General features: G+C 36.4%; 1 protein-coding gene across 3 annotated transcripts in view; it reads right to left on the reverse strand.

Annotated features, from left to right (window-relative positions):
- Positions 1-19,743, reverse strand: part of IL1RAPL1 (interleukin 1 receptor accessory protein like 1) — a 786,863-nt gene that overhangs the window by 377,438 nt on the left and 389,682 nt on the right. The window lies entirely within an intron of this gene.

A 19,743-nucleotide genomic window follows, 5' to 3' on the forward strand; every position in this document is an offset into this window, starting at 1 on the left:
CTGCAATGTTCAATATCAGAAATGCTCATTTGGGCTGAGGACACATTAGGAAAGCTTCATAGTTCCCTTAGCTCTACCTATTGATCTGACATTAACCTTGGCTGGCTTGCTTAACTTGTCAGCCTCCAGACATAAATAAATTCCTGAAGAATGAAGAGAAACATAAAATTTATGTTTTCAACAGTGAAGCAGAAGATAGAAATGAGGATAAGAGACCTTAGACATCCTGTAAGGGAATAAGATAGCTCAAAGAATTTTTTCAAATGGACTGAAATAGGTCTTACAGCTTTTGCCAATATACAGCTTCAGGCAAGGTCAAAATAATGTTTTCATTATCCTTTAAGAAAGTATGCAGCAATCTGTACAGAAACAAGTACATGTTCTGTATGCATCATTTCAGGTGATAATTGTTTTAACTATAATTTTCAATTACAATATTGATATAATATTATAATATACAATCTGGAATAAAATGAATGACTGCAACAGTGAATTGTAAGTTGCATTAAAAAGTATGATCAGCTGACAAAGCTTTCTCTCATTGAAATGTGACTCCTTGAAAATATAAATTAAAGGATAGTCTGTGTAACAGAACTTACCACTTGTGCATGGGTATGTATTTAATAGCAAAATTTGTGGCTATGAAAGTTCTTATGTGAACATTCATTTTTAAGAAAATATAATTATGCATCTTCACAGCCATACAAATTAAAGAGGAAACAAAACAAAGCAAAACAAAACATTGTAATAATGGATAAAAATTTAATTTACATTCCATTTTCTACACACATATGGGAAAACCACAAATCATTTTAAATAGGACAGTCCTTTTTATATGCATGTACATATAAGAGTAGTCTTAACACCTTTACATTTTGTTTTGTTTTGTTTTGTTTTGTTTTGTTTTCTTCCCCTTTTCACTCAAATTACACCTTTCAGTGTTAAGGCTGAATTATTAGGCAGTGAAGGTCCAGCTGTATTGCTTGAATTGTCATATATGAAGCCCACAGATGGGCTTCAAACATGGCTGGTGTCCTGGTTTTTGGCTGGTATTTTCTTCACTGTATCTCCTATGCTATGTTTTAGTTTCATGATGAAAACGGTGTTGATAACACAACGTTTTAATTGTTTTTAAGCAGTCCTTTCACAAAGTCAAGGACTCTTCTGGTCCTTGTGTTGCCCTGCCAGCAAGGAGGCTAGGGTGCACAAGAATCTGGGAGTGAATACAGCCAGGACAACTGACCCAAACTGGCCAGAGGGGTATCCTGTACCATATGATGTCATGATAAACAATAAAAGCTGGGGAAAAGAACGAGGAAGGGTGAGGGGAATGCATTCATAGTGATGACATTTGTCTTCCCAAGAAACTGTTACTCATGGTAAGCCCTGCTTTCATGGAAGCGGCTGAGCACCTGCCTGCTGATGGGAAAAAGTGAATGAATTCCTTGTTTTGCTTTGCTTGTGCGTGCAATTTTTGCTTTATCTATTAAATGTCTTTATCTCAACTCCCAAGTTTTCTCACTGCTACAGTTCTCGTTCTCTTTCCCATTCCTCTGTGTGGTGTTGAGCTGCCAACCAGGGTTAAACCACCACAGCTAGAAAAATAATGATTTTCATGTACCTTTGAACCTCTCATCTGTGTTATAATACATAATATATCTGCCCCTTTTTTATTCTGGTAATACCAATCTGTCTGCATCTGTTACAAAGCTTTCTATCACCAATCTATTTTGCTTTTTCCCTTGCAAATGTTCATTTTTTCCCAAGCCAATTCACAGTATTGCAAGATCTAGGTCAGGTATCACTCAGTTCTAAGCCTGAAGAAAAGCAGAGGATCTCTTGATCCTGCTGGGTCAGAAAAGGTTTCTTCATACCACAGGAAGGAAGTAACTGAAAGCTTTATAATAACTTTCACAGCAGGAGGTAAACACAAAGCCAAGAGATCAGTTAATGGTAGGTACACTAGTTTGCTGATTTTGATTACATAAAGTTACTTGCATATAAAAAAAGAAAAAAAAAGAAAATCAAAGGTGAAACAAAACCTTTCAAGACTATTGGAGAATATATTTGTGGAATGAATTCTGTGATTACAAAACTACTTCTGTAGAAGGAAAATTCTCCATTAATCCCTTGCCGTTAGACTACATAAAATAATCATGCAACATCAACCACCTCAAAATTGAGTTAGAGACAAAAATGTTAACATTTGAAGTTAGGCGGTAAGCAAAATGAATATCAAAGGTATTTTTGGCCTTATTATCTTAAAGATGATATTTAGTAGAGTCCAACTACTACAAGTTTACACTGCATTCTCTAACAAATTCTGCCCCTCATCATTTTTTTTAATTTTATTTTTTATTTTAATGTTGACAATCCTTTTCTCATACCTTTGTTTTATTTTGTTCCATGTGATTTGAAAGCTACCTAAGCCTGTGACCTGCAACAGTGCCTTTATGAGCAAGTGCACTGTGCTGACCATGGCCAGATTCTGGGCTTTATCAGACATTGCAGTAATACTATGTTCATGACTTATCATACTTCTTTCATCTTTGAATAGTGTTACAAGATCACTTAAAATTCTATTTACTTTTGACTCACTATTTTTTTATTATGTCAAATAATATGGGAAGACACCTGTAACTTGATAACAGCCTCCTGAGACTTAAAAAAAAAAAAAAAAAGAAAGAAAAGACCTGAAAACAAGAATGAGATGCTGTTTAGTGATGAGAACACAAGTAACAAATTATCAGGAATAAAGCTTTCCTATTAAATCCCCTTCCATAAGACCTGAGATTTATTTATTTGTTTGTTTGTTTGTTTGTTTATTTAGTGTAAATAGATGAAAACTATTACTCTAGTAAGAATGGAATGAATATAAAATGGTGTTTCTGTGAAAAGAAAGCCCAGCTATAAAGAATAATACTGAAAGAAAAGTTGTGTAACATGGATTTTTTGAAGCAAAATATGTTTTATTATCTTACTCCTTAATTTCCTGTAATGTACGAAATCAGTCTAAAGGCTTCAACAAACTCAGCAGGGCTGGTAAATTTGACCTAGAACTAGTTTCCAACTTTATTTTAAAGTTGGATAAGAGACTCCTTATTACTCCCTTCTTACTCACAGAGATGATCTATTTCTGAATGCAAAGCTTTCAGAAATTTGTGTTCTAAAAAACATGCATTCATCCACTCAAACTGTGCCATGTAAGCCCATAAGAGCAGTAATAACAACAATAAATCAAGATACCCACACTCATTACTATTTCAGCTTATCTCCGCATTTGTCTCACAGAAAGGGGAAAAACCTGCATCAGTTATTACCTATTACTGTGATCATTTGACATAACGCAAATGCAAAAGGCAATGATTCCTCAGATATAAGAACTGATATTTGAAATTTTCTGAGTAGATGCAACTGCTTGAAAATATATTTATTTTTAAAAGCATCTCTTATACCTTCTGGAAGGAAAAACAGCCTAAAAATGATATGGATTATTCCATTCAGATATCAGCCTTCACAAGTTTTTATTACAAAGGTCTCCATTAAGTTCTCTTTGCAAACCTGTTTGGTTTCTTACACTAATGTAGTAACTCATGATAGAATCACAATAAAATCACTATTTGTTGAGCTTTTGCTTCTCTTGTTAGCTTTTATGCCCTGATCAGACTCTAACTGTATTTGTTAGCATTTCTGATGCTTCAGTTCTGATACAGCTATTTTCTTGTTCTATCACAATAATAGAGGGCTATGTCCTTCTGCGCTATGTGCCAGTTGTGAGTGAAATGACACGTGAAGAGATCTGATTATAACAGAGCTTTTAATTACTGTTTTAACAACTGTTTGTTGAGTCCTCAGGTGGAAGAAATTATGAATGGAAAAGTGTTAACATTATACTAGTTTATCCCCACATAAATGTGCTAGGTCTGGCTGGGATGGAGATAACTTTCCCTGCAGCAGCCCATACAGTGCTGTGCTCTGCACATGTAGCTAGAACAGTACTGGTATCACACCAGTGTTTTATCTATTGCTTCACAATACTGGCACAGCATCAGGACTCCCTCCAACCCCCCCAGAGCCGGCAGGCTGGGGAAACAAGAGATGGTGAGGGGACATCACCAGAGCAGCTGACCTAACCCAACCAAAGGAATATTCCATACCATATGGTGTCACTCAGCAATCAAAGGTGTGAAATGGGAAGGGGAGGGGGCCTTGCTTCCTGGGACATGGCCGAACACTGCTTGTTGATGGGAAGTAGAAAGTAATTTATCTTTTCTCACTCTGTGCTTCCACATGGCCTTTGCTTGCTATTTTTGACTTCCTTCTTCCTTTTCTCTTTAATTAAATTATCCTTATCTCAACTCGTACTTTTTTGTTGTTGTTGTTGTTGTTATTGTTGTTGTTGTTATTGCTGCTTGTTTGTTTGTTTGTTTGTTTTTACTTTCCAGCATACTTTCTTCTTCCCCTCTTCTTCTAAGAAGGGAAAGTGAGAGAGCAGTTGTGGTGAAGTTCAGCTGCCCATGCAAGTAAAACCACCACAATAAGATATGAGGATCATTCTGAACCACTTAAAAAAATCAGGTTATCACAAGAAAGGAACATACAGGTTCAGCATCGCTTTACTTCACAAGTAGATTTTGCTTCTATATATCCATTAAAAAGAGCATCAGTGTTGTAAAAATTACTGCTTCTCACAGTATATATTTCTGTAATCTCTGACCTCTTCATACTTTCAGCCCCAAATAGTACCTTTTCCTTCAGCAGCAATTCTGTAATTTCTTTCACCAAATACTGCTGTGATATACCTTCCTGTCAGCTCCTGGCAGTCTGTTCTGTTGTAATTCTCAATCAAATTATAAATATGTGTATATATATATATTATATATATATATATTAAGTTCCTTTCCTTTCCTTCCTTTCCTTTCCTTTACGCTCCTTCCCTTCCCTTCCCTTCCCTTCCCTTCCCTTCCCTTCCCTTCCCTCCCTTCCCTTCCCTTCCCTTCCCTTCCCTTCCCTTCCCTTCCCTTCCCTTCCCTTCCCTTCCCTTCCCTTCCCTTCCCTTCCCTTCCCTTCCCTTCCCTTCCCTTCCCTTCCCTTCCCTTCCCTTCCTTCCCTTCCCTTCCCTTCCCTTCCCTTCCCCTTCCCTTCCCTTCCCTTCCTTCCCTTCCCTTCCCTTCCCTTCCCTCCCTTCCCTTCCCTTCCCTTCCCTTCCCTTCCCTTCCCTTCCCTTCCCGCTCCTTTCCTTTCCTTTCCTTTCCTTTCCTTTCTTCCTTTCCTTCCTTCCTTCCTTTTCCTTCCTTTCCTTCTTTCCTTTCCTTTCCTTCCTTTCTTTCCTTTCCTTTCCTTTCCTTTCCTTTCCTTTCCTTCCTTTCCTTTCCTTCCTTTCCTTTCCTTTCTTTCCTTCCTCCCTTCCTTTCCCTTTCCTTTCCCTTCCTCCCTTCCTTTCCTTCCTTTCCCTTCCTTCCTTCCTTTCCCTTCCTTCCCTTTCCTTTTCCCTTTCCTTTCCCTTCCTTCTTTCCTTTCCCTTTCCTTTCCTTTCCTTTTCTTCCTTTCCTTTCTTTCCTTTCCTTTCCTTTTCCTTTTCCTTCTTCCTTTTCCTTCCTTTCCTTTCCTTCCTCTTTCCTTTCCTTTCCTTTCCTTTCCTTTCCTTTCCTTTCCTTTCCTTTCCTTTCCTTTCCTTTCCTTCTGTGAAGTCTGCAAACATTGTTCACAACTATAGAACCATTAGTTTACCTTCACTGTAAACTGCCATAACAAGCAGACTGTCTGGGTTCTTCTTGGCTGTAGTCCTATCGTATTTTATAATTAATGCATTGCTCTCCTATTTTGAACTTTCAAAGATGTGGCCACAACCATTTCTTTGTGTACATGTACCATGCTGCAGTTACTCATAACTGGGGTTTGACAGTAACACAATATAAATATCAAAGTGTAGCAGTAGATTTTAAGCACCTCTTGCGTCTTCGTCTCCTAATTCTGATCCAAACTGTCTATCCACATCCAGTAAAGCACTTGGGTTTTAAGGCATTTAGATCATGAACTTTATCACCAGCTGTCGCTCACAAGATTACAGAAAAGCACTGATAAAATAATAATACTTCAACGTAAGTAATCTTCTAGGAAATTGATCTTAATTTCCAAGAAAAAAATTAAAAAGTTAATCTCCCCACACTCACCCCTCATATTTCTCCAAGAACTCTCTCATCTTCAAGATAACAAAAAATACCCCCACTAAATCTTTCTTCTACACTTTGAAAGATGCATTGACTTGAAGTGAAATTTGATTGGTTATTTTCAAAAAGGTTTGGAGGTGCCTCATCAGTGCACTTGTAACTAGATTGCTGATGCAAATCTGAGTACTCAAATCTCATTTGAAAGGCAAAGCATTTTTCAGCCTCAAATTCATCTTATCAGCACAAAAAATAAGGTCAAAAGTAAACTGCCTTCCCTTCTTAAGTCTCAGACTTCCAGAAAACATAATGCCTATAGTGCTGTCTCCACTTCAGCTAAGTACAAAGCCTCCCATTACAAATCCTGTATTTTTGCCAGAGTGCTGACCCTGCAAACCATGAACTCACACAGCTCAGTAAATATCTGTACTACAATACAGTGATGTACTACAATTCCCGAGATTCCCAATTTTTCTTGTTACCCAAGGCTAAGAGGTAATGTTACCTACAGGATTCAATGATTATTTCTCTTTTTATATAAGAATATTATTTAGTAGGCAGAGAAAAATGTCAGATTTAAGATTTTAAGATGTAGCCTAGATATACTTTGTTACCTACTTGTAAATGATCCTTTCCAAATAAATAAGTTTGATGGCTTTATTCAATTCATGTGTTTTGCTTTCTTTTCCTGATCATTTGTTCTTTCTTATCTAGTTTACTTTGCAATTTATCTACTACCCTTATTTTTGCCTGTACACAATTCTTCCATTCCCTAGATTCCTTTCTAAAGGCACTAAAAACTTCTAATACGACTTAACATGCTGCCATATCTTTTCTCAGCATCTTGGCTATGACTTTCAAATTAACATACAGGAGAAAAAGAGATTGGTGATGCAAAACGTATATTTTCAATTAAATATATTCACATATAGGAATACCTGTATAGTCCACTCTAGACCTATCTATCACTTCATCAAAAATCCATAACAAAATCATAGAGACAAAATTCTCACCTGTCAGCTTCCTTTGTAAATCTTCATATTCTGCTTTTCTGTTTAAAACCACAAAAATCTCACACACAGGCTGTATCTAAATGAATGAATTTTCCATACTATAACCATAAACTAAATATTTATCTATAGGTGATCCTGCTTGGCAGAGGTGTTGGATAGATGATCTTCAGAGGTCTCTTCCTACCTTGGCCATTCTGTGATTCTGTGATTTGACCTTTTAAAATCAATCAGAGCAAAGAACAGTTTTAGTGTTTAGAACGAGGCTTTCTATTCCACAAGAACTGGGAGCTAGAATAACCAGTATCAGAAATTACTTTTAAACAGTAGTGTAAATGTGTTATAAGGAAGAATAAATAGATAAATAAATATGAATAAATATTATTTGCGTAAACTTCTTCTGGGCACATTTGAAAATAGATTTCTTTGTTTCAAGCCCAGTCTGCAAATGGAAGCACACCTTATTTTCTTCAAAGACAAATCTTCTCATACATGGGTCTAAAAAACAGCTAACTAGCTGTTGAGACATCAGCTGTAGTATCCAAAAGGTTTCTTCATTGCAAATAGCAGTGGATAAAGTATTAAATTCTGTAAAGAGTGTTAAGACAATAATACACTTTCACAATATAAGAGAAAATATCTACTGCAGATTTAGGGGGCTTATTTTTTCCTTTTCTCTAGGGAACATAATGACTAAGAAATGCTGTCCCATTCTGTGTGCACAGAAGTAGCCAATGGGATGCTCATAAAAGAACTGTTAGAGAACAACTTGTCCTACACAGCTAAATAAAAGAGCATAAATAGGCTCTCATTCATGGCCATCACATGTAAATAAATAAATATTTTATTAGTTCATAAATAAAATACTGATAATAAATTAGTGATTGATTACTAAGAATTGGTTATGTTAATTAATTATCATTTGACAAATTTTCTTCTGATTTTTAAGATCATATACAAATGAACACAACTGCCTCCCTCCACCCAAATGAGCCTAGAAACTGGCAGACTTGGCCTGGTGTTTTCAATATACTTGCAGAAAACCTTCCAGTCTGTATGCAGCTGTGTACACTTAACCCAAGACTGCTTTGGCCAGTACTAAGATTTTTTTAAGAATATATGTACATTATTCGTATTTATATTCATACACTCATAGAATCATATAATATTCCGAGTTGGAAGGGACCTACAAGGATTATCAATTCCAACTCCTGGTTCCACACAGGACCACCCCAAAATCAAGCCACATATCTGAGAGTGTTGTCCAAATGCTTCTTGAACTCTGTCAGACTCTGTGACATGACCACATTCCTGGTGAGCTAGTTTCAGTGTGCAACCACCCTCTCAGTGAAGGACCTCTTCTAAACATGCAGCCTGAACCTCCTTTGACACAACTTCATGGCGCTCCCTCGGATCCTATCACTGGTCACCAGAGAGCAGAGATCAGCGCCTGCCCCCCTGCTCCCCTACATGAGGAAGCTGTATGCTACCATGAGGTCTCCTCTAAGTCTCCCTTTCTCTAGGCTGATCAATCCAAATGAACTCAGCCACTCCTCCTATGTCTTGCCCTCTAGATCCTTCATCATCTTTGTAGCCTTCTTTTATTATTATCTATTATCTATTTTTTATTATTATTATTATTAGTTTTATGTCTTTATTACTCATTTTTATTTATTTAGCTATATCATGGAGTGAATTTTCAAAATTATTTTGCTTCAGCTAGGTAGAACTACCTTCAGGTAGTTAGGCAAAAACAGAATTACACTCTTATCCATTTGAGAAAAAAAACATCTCACAGGCAGACCTATTTTATTTATTTTATTTTATTTTATTTTACTTTATTTTATTTAATATTTTTATTTATATTTATTTTTATGTTTTATTTTTATTTATTATATTTATTATTTGTATTATTATATATTAATACATTATTTATATATATATTATTTATATTTTATATTATATATTATGTTATTTATATTATTTATTATATTATAGTTGACAGAATCCTGTCAACTAAGATACAAGACATAATTTCTTAAGTTAGAGCATCTTTTTATAGCTCAAGTTTATAAACACTAGCTTGGGGGTCAACTTTCCTTTTCTTCTTCTAATCAAGAAAAAGACTTCAGTGCTTAGAAGTCTCCACATGATGGCACCATAAATATCTGAAACTGCTTTTCTTGACTAAAATAAAGCAGAAAGCCTGGTGCCAATGTAGCAGTGTTGAGACACCATAACTATGTTCCACATCATTATACCCAGCTATTGGTTTGTCTCTAATATTCTTAAACAGCTTTGAATGTTTCTTTCTAGTCAAGAAGAAAAGTAGGATCTTGTTCATGCTTTTTTGTTCTTTAACCAAATGATTGACAAGCAACTTTTTTTTTTTGCCTTTTCAAAGACAAATAATCTAACTTCAGTAGTTAATCTGATTTTTTATTATTTTTTTATTTTTTTTTTTAAATAGCTGTTATTAATCATAATAACACCAATGAACAAGGCATAATAGCTTATGGATATTTTTTGTACTTAAATTACATGTAGTGACTTTTGGTATTTTAAGATAAGGAAGTTGCTAAAAATTTAAGTTTTCCTCAGACCACTGAAGTCAGATGTAAACTGACAAATAACTCTGTAATTATTTCAAGCAATAGGAAAGAACACAACAATCAGGAAAACTTGTTATTTTCTGTTTGTTAGAATACTTCTGACAGCAAATTTTACTGTACCTAAATAATTGCACACTGGAAGAGACTCCTCAGGGAAGTGGTCAAAGCACTGAACCTGCCGGAGTTCAAGAAGTGTTTGGGCAATGTTCTCTGATACGTGGTCTGACTTTTTGGGTGGTCCTTTGGGGACATGTGAGTTGGACTTGATGATCCTTGTGGGTCCCTTCCAACTTGGGATATTCTATGATTCTATGATTTTATGAGTTCAATTAGTCAGATCTTAAAAAAAATATTTCTTGAAAATGTAGGAATTCAAACTTAGGAAAAAGCAGAGAGAAGATTTTCAAACTAAATAATGGAAGATTCATGTGTGTACAGCATGCTTCAGATAACTTCAGAGAATTCTCATTGAAACATTGGAATGTAGAATCACAGAATTCTTTACTGAAACAGTTGTTAGGCATTGGAATAGGCTGCCCAGGGAAGTGGTTGAGTCACCATCCCTGGTGGTCTTTAAGAGACGTTTAGATGTAGAGCTTAGTGATATGGTTTAGTGGAGGACCAGTGAAATGGTTTAGCATTAGGTCAGAGGTTGGACTAGGTGATCTCAGAAGTCTCTTCCAACCTAGATCATTCTGTGATTCTGAATATCCACTTCCCTGTGGAGCCTGTTCCAATGCACAATTACCCCCACAGTTAAGAACCTTTTCCTAACATCCAATCTGAACCTCCTCTGACACAGTTTCAAGACACTCCTACTGCTGGTCACCAGAGAGAAGAGATCAGCACCTGTCCCTCCTCTGCCCCTCATGAGGAAGCTCTAGGTTGCCATGAAATCTCATCAGTCTCCACGTCTCTAGGCTGACCAATCCAAGTGAACTCAACCACTTCTCATACATCTTTCCCTCTTGACTTTTCACCATTTTTGTTGCCCTCCTTTGAATACCCTTGAATAGTTTTATGTCCTTCTTATCTTGTGGCACCCAAAACTGTACACAGGACTGTAGGTGAGGTTACACCAGTGCCTAGCAGAGTGGAACAATCCCTTCCCTTGACCAGCTAGCAATGATGTGCCTGATGCACCCCAATATGCAGTTGGCCCTTTTGGCTGCCAGAGCATGCTGTTGACTCCTATTCAATTTCTGCCAAACAAAACCCCCAGATCCCTTTCCACAGGGCTGTTCTCCAGCCTCTGGTCCCCCAGTCAGTACAGACATCCAGAGTAGCTCCACCCCAGGTACAGAATTTGGCACTTGCTCTTGTTAAATTTTATACAGTTGGTGATTGCCCAGCATTCTAGTCTGTCAACATCTCTCTACGAGGCCTCTTCTCTCTACCCTTAAGGGAGTCAACAGCTTCTCCTAATTTTGCATCATCCACAACCTTAGTGTGCATTTGACTCATGCATCCACTTATCAAAATATTAAAGAGAACTGGCCCTAATATGGGGCCCTGGGGAACCACACTAGTGACTGGCCACCAGCCTGATGTAATCCCCTTTACTACAGCCCTTTGATTCCAACCCATCAGCCAATTGTTCACCCATCACATTATGTACTTGTCAAGCTCTATGATGGGCATTTTGTCTGTGAGAGAAAGTGTTGAAAGCTTTGCTGAAATCCAAAAAGATAACAGCTACTGGCTTCTCTTGGTCAATTAGATGGCTGACCTTGTCATAAAAGGAAATTAAGTTCATTAAACAGGACTTTTCCTTTGTGAACCCTTGTTGGCTGTGACCAATGACTGCATTATCTTTCAAGCATTTTTTAATAACTCCGAAAATAATCTTCTCCATAAATCTACCAGTCACTGAAATGAGACTGACAGGCCTTTAATTACCAGGGTCTTCTTTCTTGGGACAACGTTTGCCAGAATACAGTCAACAGAGACCTTTCCAGATTTCAAAGACAGTTGAAAAATAACCGTGGGAAGAGGCTAACTTTCATTAAAGTTACTCAGACACTTCTACTTCCTTCCTCCTCCTAAATGCAATCCACCTTCCATATGTCTTAGAGAGGTAGAAGGCAATTAAGTTTTTTTTTGTTGTTGTTTATTTGTTTGTTTTTTAAGAGGACTTCAGAAAAACTTCATCAATGGCTTAAAGAATATATTTCCTACTGTAAGAGTGGCTGCCTGTATCAGAAATATAAAACATATAATTTACTTTAATAAAATTAGAAAGCAGTTTGGAAAAAAAATAAAAAATCTAATTGTCCAATTTAACCCAATGAGAGAGAATTGGACTTTCTGACGCCCTGTCATCTTGGGATCCAGAATGAGCATTTGGTGTACACTTTCCTTTTGTGGTACCTTCCTGGGGCTGTGTGAAATTCTTTGTTAGGAAGACTAGTTTTATTTTTACCATAGCAAGATCTTTAAAGAATGAAGAGAATTTCCAAGAAGTTGCACAAAATGTTAATTGTACAGCCCTCAAGTTTGCGTGAGCTCCAAAATCAAACTGCTCTGTCCACATCTACCAAGGTTCAGAGCACAACTACTGACCTTTAAATTTCAAATCTATATTAGCTCTATTTTTTGTTAAATTATTTGTACTATAAAAACATGCCACAGAAGGAAGTACGTTATAGTATTTATCATCACTGACGACCATGTCAGAACTAAGAGAAAAGTTCTCTGTATACCTAGCTTGTTTCTAAAAACAGACCTTCAGTATTTTCCATCAGAGGAGCAGAACTGTTGGAGGATGTTGATGTGGTTAGATACAATACTATTTTTCTCCTCATATTTGACATAACTCAGTGTCCTGTCAATATAGTCTACAAACATGATTCACTAGAATTTCCACTCTGAAAATATTTATACAGTTTTGTAATTCTTGAGACAATCTACAGCCACAATTAAAACAAGATCTGACATTTACAGTTTCAAAGAATTACAGTGAACTCCCTGGTCCCCACCACAACAAGCACTAGTTCTGTCTTTGCTAACAAGCTGTACATCTTCTCCTACTGAGAGCCAAGTGTGAAAGCAGGAAAAACTTTCATAATGTTCCAAGAACTTATTAAATTGTTTTAACCCCCTCTAGGGTGTCTGCAAGGCTGTGAATGTTTAAATGCCTGAAAGGACTGGGAATAGAAGAGAAAAAATCAAAATCAAAATAAGATATTCATTAACTCCTTGAGTATATCTACATTAACATTTTATATATAAATATATATATGTATAAATATACATATAAATTATATTTACATTTGAAAGCATGTAAAGTATAGCTCTTTAACTCAATATATAAGGAACAATCACAATATATCAGTGCAGAAAGCACAGTAATAAACAAACAAACAAATATTTAAATAAATGTCAGTAAAATCTAGTGCAGTTTATTTTAAATTCACAGGCAATTTGGAATATGAGTTTAAAATAGACTCTTTCAAATACAGTTGCTGTTGTGTGACATTTTACTTTTGCTAATGGAACAAGGTTAAAATGACATGATGATTAAGACTCAACTTTTTAATTATGTATCTCCTCTCATTTTAAGCCTGCATTCTAGTATTATTTCTTTCCACTGACATATACTATACTCTCTGGCTAGAATAATGAAAGTAGACTCCATCTGCCACTATACATCAGCTACACATTCACTGAGTGTACCTGAGCATAGCAAGGTTTGTGCCTCAGGAATTAGAGAGTGTATTTCAGTGTTGGAAAACTAGCCTTGCTCCAGCCATGCTAGATCTCCTCTGGGGACATGGTGGTTCTCCTACTCATCCTCACTGGACCTGAAACAAGTGGATTTAACATCATGCCTTCAGAAGAAACATCACACAGTCCTCCTTGTTAGAGGGTATATATGGGGATCTTTGCAGTTAAAAATAGAAAGAGTTAAAGAAAGTGCTACTTTCCCATAAAATACAGGCATTTAATCATTATATATAGAGCCAGGACAACCCTGATTTCATACTTAAGTAAACTAGCATAGTTCCTAACACTTTTTTGTTAAAGATTTTATTATTATTATTATTATTATTATTATGTTGTTGTTGTTGTTGTTGTTGTTGTTGTTGTTTTACGCATAGGTTTCCTTATTTATTATCAACCCATTCTGAAATATGTCTGTTCTAAGTGGCAAAAGGCATATTTAGGTTGAAGAAAAGGTTATTTCACAGACATTTCTGTCCTCCACAAGAAGTTGAAGTAGTGAGGGAGAACAGGATGTCATTACTTTGTATGTTTTTCCTCTAACATCTGGATTTCTTTGGTTCCCCAATAGTGAAAAAACAGTTTCTTAAGTCCTTCTTAGAGAAACTCCTAAGTGTGGGAATGTAAAAATTCTGGTAAGGTAATGGGTATTAAGTGCTGTATTTTACAGAGGCCTGGGTTGCCCAAGGGTAGTTAATTTGAACACAGGCAGTCCTCCTCAGAAGCTGATCTCTGAGACAAGTGAAGGTACATGGAAATCCTGGCTTCCCCCCTTCCATGCCCTACAGGGCTCGTGCAGACCTTGAGAGGATAGACTGTAGAGTTTCTTGCCATGTCAGCCTGTCAAAGTATCTTCTAGGATGCTGTTCTACCTCCCATAGTGGGAATACTCCATGACCTAGAAATAGCAAAACTGACTGCCGTCACCTCATCAAAGACAACTGCACCATTGCAACATACTATAGACATATTAGCTGCTAGTATATGTGTTACAATTTAAGTAATATCAGCTGACTCACATTTCAGTCCTCTGTCGCAAATCCATTCAGAATTGCTCCCATAGAAATAGATTATATCTGAGAAATACTTAAGACAGTATAAACACAATGATTAAAAGCCCTATTTCCTTTTTTTTTTTTTTTTTTAACATCATGATGAAATTAATTAATTCAAAGGACCGTTCCATTTCCTTTTCAGCTACTCAACAGCAAGTTTTCTTTTTGATAAATAAAAGGGAAATCAGAACAATTATTTTGTTGATGTTATTGTGAGTCTAGAGGAGGTCCGCAAGGATGAAGGCTGGAGCACCTCTCCTATGAAGACAGGGTGAGGGAGTTGGGGTTTTTCAGTCTGGAGAAGAGAAGGATCCAGGGAAACCATATAGCAGCCTTTCAGTAATTAAAGGGGGCCTACAAGAAAGACGGGGCAAGACTCTTTATAGGGGAGTGTAGTGATACGACAAGGAGTAACGATTTTAAAATAAAAGAGGTTTAGATTAGATATAAGGAAGAAATTCTACACTCAAAGGGTGTTCAGGCACTGGACAGGTTGCCCAGAGTTGTGGATGCCTCATCCCTGGAAGTGTTTAAGGTCAGGTTGGATGGGGCTTTGAGCAACCTGGTCTAGTGGAAGGTGTCCCTGCTCACAGCAAGGGGGTTGGAACTAGATGATCTTTAAGATCCCTTCCAACCCAAACCATTCTATGATTCTATGGCTCCTTGGAGTTACATTTGAGAAAATAGTCACACTTGATGGAGGACTGTTGTTTTCCAGATGGGAGTCTCTTGATTTACAGTGAGTTATATTGTTCAGAAGTATTGTTCACCCATCATATTGTGTACTTGTCTAACAGGTTATAAATATAGCAAGATTTCAGACTAATGATGCATTTAAAAACAGTTATGTGGTACAGTTTCTCCTCAGAATGTGGTACCAGGAAACAAACTCTGTCATTGAAAGGTGCACTCAAGAATAATTAAAGTGAATTAGAAGCATAACCCTCTCTGGTACCATAACATCTGTTTTGTATTACCATGTTTTTTTTTTTTTTTTTTTTTTTTTTTTTTTTTTTTTTTTTGTGGCATTCATAATAAAGTGAACCTTAACGACTAATGCTTAAACATTACTGTTTTGTATTCTAAATCATGCTCAACTATAAGACTTCTTCAATCCAGAATTTATTATTATTTTATTTCATTTTTATATGTCAGTTACAGCTCGCTTTTGCCAAGAGAATATATTTAAATAGAGATACTCACATATAACTTGTACTGCATGCTATAGTTGCAACTGTAAGGAGAGCAATAAACATTTAAACGTTAAACCCTTTGTCTTTTGCTAACATGAGGTGGGAATAAGCTGCAATATTTATTCACATGAATTAGAGCAGAAAAAATGCTTAATAAATCTTAATATTATGAACTAATGTTGATTGCCAGATGGGGCTACATTGATCAACATTTCAAAACCATTTCTAAGCTGTATTTAATTTGCATCTTTTGTTTAAATTGAAAATGACCAACAGGTTTTCTTAAGTATGAACACCTTTTGAAAAAGGAATGCATGGTTCTTTGTAGAATGTTTTCTATTTTAAGACTATAATGGGCATTCATCCATATAACTTAAATACAATATTTCACACAAAATTTTAAAAACCAATCAAATAAAAAGGTAATTTAGGGGACAGTGTGTTATTTCTGCCTAAGGAGTCACAGTTCAGGTTTCAAAACAGAAAATATTTAAAGAAGAGAAAAAGAAGGAAAAGGAAAATGAAGTCATCATTTTGACACGCTTTAGTTAGAATGTTATTTTACATTCATTAAACTTCACAGCAAACTCCCACTGGCATCACTTTTGCTAGATTAGATATTAAGTGACACCTCTATATACTGCAGTTAGACTGTGGTTTACTACACTGCTTTTAATCTTTATTTCATTACTTCTGACCACTTCTTATTGCCATTCCCAAACCATCATTTTTAGTTTCCCAATCTGCAAATTGCTGATGTCATAAGGGATTAGTTTTAAACAGTATTACTCTGCGTCAGTTACCAGCTCTTCTTTTCCTCTTCTGATAAACTCAGTGCACCAAACACTGCTCATCATCACACATTTCAAGGAGTTTCAGACAACCATTTACTCCTTGAACTGATTTAGTCTTTATTTTAGACTTGAAATTTGTGTTTGGATGTAATTTCACAATGATAAATGAAACTAAAGCTTTTTTTTTTTTTTTCTTCCTTTCTAAAATAATAATAATAATAAAAAGTATATATATCTAGTGTGGCAATGAGTATTTTCCTCACAGATTGCCTTGGAGAGACATACAATACTAAGAGTAAAATGGAAAAGGGAATTTAGGTTCAGCAAGTTCTCTTAAATTCAGCACTTTTTCTGTAACATTTAGATAAATATCCTCATTAGTAACTTACACAAAAGCAAAACAACAAAAAGATCTGATTATTACATTTTGTAAGTATCCTGAATTTCAGCTGGAACTTTCAGATAGCTTTCAACCTAACTTTTGTAACTTCAGTGCATTCATCTTCCTTTCTTTTGCTCCCTCAGAAACAGACTAGAAGTGACCAAGAAAAAAAGTAAACACAAGAAGATTTAAGTATCTGAAATAAATCTGGAAATGTCTTCAGAATCTCACCTGGACCTAGAACCTGTCATGTTTTCAGATAAAACTGCCCAAGCATCAGATTTATCTGTCATCTACAATGCTAGGGAATAGATATAAATGCTGCTTCAAAAGCACATAGCAATTTCATTAGTAAACACATAGTCTTAAGTGACCAAGTTCTTCTCTAAATTACACTTAATATGTGGAAAAGCTTTCAAATATGTTAAGCATTTCTGTTTTGGACAGTATCTACTGCAGTATGTGGATATCTATCTAATTTAGTTAGCAAACATCTGTACCTAATTTGGAGGAAAAAGATAATCTGAAGAGACAATGATTGGCAGAGAACATGCAGTAAGAAAAGTGTTGCAAAAGGTTTTTGGTTATTTATCACCCCTACCTAAGGCTTTTAGTCAATAAAGCAGCTGAGCAAGTCAGCAGTTGGTGCTGACAAAGTGCATTGGTGTGAAAAGCTAAGAAAACAGTCACTAAACACTTAGATTTCATCTTTCTGTGGGAAAAAAAAAAAAAAAAAAGAAAAAGAAAAAAAAAAAGGGAAGGAAGGGAAGGGAAGGGAAGGGAAGGGAAGGGAAGGGAAGGGAAGGGAAGGGAAGGGAAGGGAAGGGAAGGGAAGGGAAGGGAAGGGAAGGGAAGGGAAGGGAAGGGAAGGGAAGGGAAGGGAAGGGAAGGGAAACGTAATATATATGCACACACACTGAGGTTCAGAAGATCAAAAATGCAGAAAGCACTAAAAAATTCTTTAGTTGAGCAGGAGAGTATTAAGATACGATAATAAATCACAAGGATATTTAATTATTGTTACTACAGCAGATTATCTGGAAAACTAAAAGAGGATCACCAAAAATATTATTGGATTAGATTTATGAAAATTATTATTTTAATAAATAAAAATATTATTTTTAAAAAATCTAATGGATTTAGAAAGTTGATTGTGGAAGAGACCATGATAATTATATATATATTTTAATAAATAATATAACCTCTAATTCAAATCACTCAGTGTTGTTTAGAAATCCCAAACCAAAGACATCAAAATGTTCTAGGGATCTCTTAACGTTTTTCACTTGTCAGTAAATCAGCTTATTTACTGTGCTGATTACTAAATCATAGAAATCCAAAAGTCTTATATGTCTTGCAAGTCAAGCCTCCTTGCACTGCTAAATCTCAGAAAAAATTTATTGTATTTCTTGTCACTACTTAGAAGAAAAGCCTGTAATACAAAAATGTTCCTCCCCTCAATGCATTCACCAGTCTAAAAAGTTCCCTTAAGTAAATAAGATAAACCATATTCCTTCTGCTTTCAAATAAACAGTCCTTCAAAACTTTGCATATATATTGTACAAGGAAATACAAAATCTTAATATTTTGTGGTTTTACTACATGTCTTCAAAAGCATAGAAAGTTTTCTGCATGTAATATTTGTACAGAAGAGCTTCATTTAATGGCCAGATACATTTATTTAAGTTCTGAGGGGTTTTGCATTTTGTTTTTAACATTTTCAGCAAAAATATCCCTGCTCAGTACATGGCAATTGAACAGACATATAAAGTCATGTGTAAATATACTTTATTTTAGAAGTTGAAACGTATATCTTACAGTGAGGAACGTTGTCTGTATGTCTTCTATAACATTAGAGATTAGTAGATGAGTAATGTAGGACTGAGTCAAAATTAATATGTTTGATGTAGGTCACAGAGTTCACAGAATCACAGAATCACTGAACGATTGAGGTCAGAAGGCACCTCTAGATGTCATCTGGTCCAACCGCCCTGCTCAAGCAGGGATACCTAGAGCCAGTTGCCCAGGACTATGGACAGATTGAATCTGACTATCCCCAAGGAGGGAGATTCAACCTTTCTGGGCATCCTCTGACAGTGCACAGTCACCTGCACGGTAAAGTTCTCCTGATGTTCAGTGGGAACCATCTGTCTTCCAGTGTGTTCCAACGGCCTCTTGTCTTGTGACTAAGCACTGGATGGAGCCTGGATGCATCTGCTTTGCACCCTCTTTCAGGTATTTATAAACATTGATAAGGCTCCCTCCTGAGCCTTCTCTTCTCTAGGCTGAAAATTCCCAGATCTTTCAGTCTTTCCTCATAGGAGAGGTGCTTGAGTCCCATCATCATCTTCATGGACCTACACTGGACTCTCCCCAGTATGCCAAGGTCTCTCTTGTACTGGGGAACCCACAACTGGCTCCAGGCTTGACCTCACCAGTGCTGATCTGTATTGGGTTTACATGGCAAGGTTTGGGTAGTGGGGGGCCATAGGGGTGGCTTCTGTGGGAAGAATCCAAAAGCTGCCCCATGGTAGATAAGGGGACCACTGCTGGCCAGAGCCAAGTCAATAAGCGATGTTGTTTATGCCTCTGTGACAGCAGATTTAAGAAAGGGGAAAAACAAAACAAAACAAAACAAAACAAAACAAAACAAAAAGCTGCTACACAACAGCAGCTGGGAGAGTGAGGAGCGAGAAACAGTCTTGCAGACACCAAGGTCAGTGAAGAAGGAGGGGGAAGTGGTCCTCCAGGTGCCGGAGCAGAATCACAGAATCACAGAATATTAGGGACTGGAAGGGACCTTGAAA

Source organism: Cygnus olor, chromosome 1 (genome assembly GCF_009769625.2).
Source record: "Cygnus olor isolate bCygOlo1 chromosome 1, bCygOlo1.pri.v2, whole genome shotgun sequence".
Taxonomy (NCBI): Eukaryota; Metazoa; Chordata; class Aves; order Anseriformes; family Anatidae; genus Cygnus; species Cygnus olor.